General features: G+C 40.7%; 1 pseudogene; it reads right to left on the reverse strand.

The window, feature by feature from the left end:
* Positions 1–995: 995 nt before the first annotated feature.
* LOC118840426 lies at positions 996–1,450 on the reverse strand (annotated as a pseudogene).
* Positions 1,451–3,265: the final 1,815 nt, after the last annotated feature.

Here is a 3,265-nt window from a genome sequence, read left to right on the forward strand (position 1 = left end):
GACAGAAATATACATATATTTCTTCCAACTATCCTAATATTGAGAAAAGTTACATGAGTTACAAATATCAACTTTCCATATAGGAATGTAAACAGTTCCTTCCACTTTAATACATACCTTATGATTTCTCTTTCCTGTTTATACCTTTTCATGCTTCTCTTGATTCTTGTATTTGAAAGTCAGATTTTTCTATTCAACTCTGGTCTTTTCAACAAGAATGCTTAGAAGTCCTCTATTTAATTGAAATTCCATATTTTCCCCTGAAGTATTATACTGAGATTTGCTGGTTAGGTGGTTCTTGGCTTTAATCTTACCTCCTTTGACCTCCAGATTATTATATTCCAAACCCTCTGATCCCTTAATATACAAGCTGCTAAATCTTGTGTTATCCTGATTGTGTTTCCAGAATATTTGAATTGTTTCTTTCTGGCTGCTTGCAATATTTTCTCCTATACCTGGGAACTCTGGAATTTGGCTACAATATTCCCAGGAATTTTCCTTTTGGAATCTCTTTCAGGAGGTGATCAGTGAATTCTTTTCATTTCTATTTTACTCTCTGGTTCTAGAATATCAAGGCAATTTTCCTTGATAATTTCGAAAGATGATGTCTAGGCTCTTTTTTTCATCATGGCTTTCAGGTAGTCCAATAATTTTAAAATTATCTCTTCTGGATCTATTTTTTAAATCAGTTGTTTTTCCAGTGATATATTTCACATTGTCTTCTATTTTCTCGTTCTTTGGGTTTTGTTCTATAATTTCTTGATTTCTCATAAAATCATTAGTTTCCATTTGCTCCATTCTAATTTTTTTTAATTTGCAATGTTTTGTTTTTTGTTTTTGTTACAGCAAGTATAGATTTGGAAGGTTCCTCCCCCAAACAAGTGTGATACCCCTGTGTTCAGCTTGGCAATGTGAAGAGACACATTGGTTCTGGTGGTGAAGAAGAACCTGCCAGACAAGATCAGTCTGAAGGAATTGATTTCGAGGCTTTGTGCTCATTTCCCCTTTGGTCCTGTCTCAAGCCACTTTCCAATGTCCTTCCCATGAAGCTTGGGATCAATGGTTCTTTCAATCTTGCCCGAGACCTGGTTATCAGGAATGGCCTGTCCACTCTCATTGTCAGCAATAACTTGGGGCTTTTCATTGATTTTTTTGTGGCCAGATCCTTCTGTGTCAATCCCTTGCTCTGCCAGCCCTATTGGATCACTTTGCCCACTTCTGGAGTGACCCTGTCATGGTGAAGTTCCTCAGTCTCTCAGTCCAGCTTGGCTGTGTTCTTTGTGATGGAGTGTTGTTTGTTTTGGCCAGCAGCCCATTTCTTGGAAGTCTCCACATCTTCTCCTCTTCTCTGACATGCTAAGATGACCTGCTTGGACTTGGCCTGGGCCGCCGTGGGGCCCTTCTTGCGCAGCACCATCACCATATCCCAGTCGCTCTCGGCCATGGTGGGGGTGTGAGGTGGGTGTCTCCACTCTCGGAGAAGCTGGACTTGGGGAGCAAAGCAATGCAACACTCTGTCTGCCTCAACCAACCTCTTTTGCCATTTGGGTTAGTTTATTTTTAGAGGTGTTATGTTTTTCAGCATTTATTTTGGGTCTCTTTTAGCAAGCTGTTGACTCATTTTTCATGATTTTCTTGCATCACTCTCATTTCTCTTCCCAATTTTTCTTCTACTTCTATTACTTGATTTTTAAAATCTTTTTTGAGCTCCTCCATGCCCTGAAACCAATTCATATTTTTCTTGGGGGCTTTTGATGTAGAAACTTTGACTTTTCTTCTGGTTGTATGTTCTGATCTTCCTTGTCGCCAGGGAAGTAAGCAAGTACCTTGTCACCAGGAAAGTAAGATTCTATAGTCTGATTTTTCCCCATTGTTTGCTCATTTTCCCAGCCCATTACTTGACTTCTGAGCAATTTGTTAAGTGGAAGGTGTACTCCCCCAAGCTTCAGGGGTTTTGTGCAGCTGTTTTCAGAGATATTTCTAGGGACCTATGAATTTTCAGTTCTTCCAAGGTTGTATGATCAAAGGAGAGGTGCTTACCCCTCTCCAGGCCTGTGCTCTGGTCTGTGAGCAACCACAAGCAGTCTTTTCTTCCTTGGAACTGTGAGGATTCCCTCTCCACCACCACCACAAGCTTGGCTATACCAATGCTCTTTCTCATCCCAGGACAGCCCCCAAGGACTGTGATCCAGATCCAAGCATGGGCAAAACAAGAGAATCCTGTCTCATAGACAGCAAAGCAATCCATGCAATATCCCTCTGGTCAGCTGCTTGATTCCCCCACCATTGGTGGGCCAAAAGCTCCAGAAGCAGTTGATGCTGTGGCAGCAGCTGCTGGTACCCTGGAGCTGGGCTTTATGCTGGGGCCAGACCACCCTCCTCTCCCACCCAGGTGAGAGACTTTTCCTACTGACCTTTGAAGCTGTCTTTGGCATTTGTGGGTTGAGAAATCTAGAAATCCCTGCAGCTGCCAGTGCTTCAGTCCCCTAAGGCCTCCTCCAGCCCTATCTATGCTGGTGTGGTCCATACTGGACTGTACTCTGCTCCCAGCCTGTTGCAATAGACCTTTCCTGTCAATGTTCTAGATTGTCTTGGGCTGGAAATTTGTTTCGGTCTGTCATTTTGTGGCTTCTGCTGTTCTAGAATTTGTTTAGAGTCATTTTTTACAAGTATTTTGAGGGGTTTGGGGGAGAGCTCAAGCAAGTCCCTGCTTTTACTTGGCTCTGCCTCCTCCTTAATAATTTCTTGAAAGGTACTTTCCAGGCTTGTTTTTTGATCATGGCTTTCAGGGAGACCAATAATTCTTAAATTGTCTCTCCTGGATCTGTTTTCCAGGTCACTTGTTTTTCCAGTGAGGCATTTTACATGTTTACATTTTACATTTTTTATCCTTTTGATTTTCTTTGACTGATTCTTGTTGTCTTATAGAGTCATTAGCTTCCATTTGCCCAATTCTCATTTTTAATGAATTGTTTTCTTCCGTTACCTTTTGTACCTCCTTTTCCATTTAGCCAATTCTACTTTTTAAGAAGTTCTTCTCTTTAGTGAGTTTTTTGGTCTTTTTTTTCCCTATTTGACCAACTGCATTTTTTAAGTGGTTGTTTTCTTCAGTCAATTTTTCTCCTTCTAATTACGTGGGATTAACATATAGTTGTAGAACAAGTCTTGAAATGCAGATATGTCTTACTATAAGACAGCTCTTTTGATGTACACTGTTCTTTGTATACAGTTTGGAATTAATTACTTAAATTGTTTGCTCATCCCA

This window comes from Trichosurus vulpecula, chromosome 2 (genome assembly GCF_011100635.1).
Source record: "Trichosurus vulpecula isolate mTriVul1 chromosome 2, mTriVul1.pri, whole genome shotgun sequence".
In the NCBI taxonomy this organism is placed as follows: Eukaryota; Metazoa; Chordata; class Mammalia; order Diprotodontia; family Phalangeridae; genus Trichosurus; species Trichosurus vulpecula.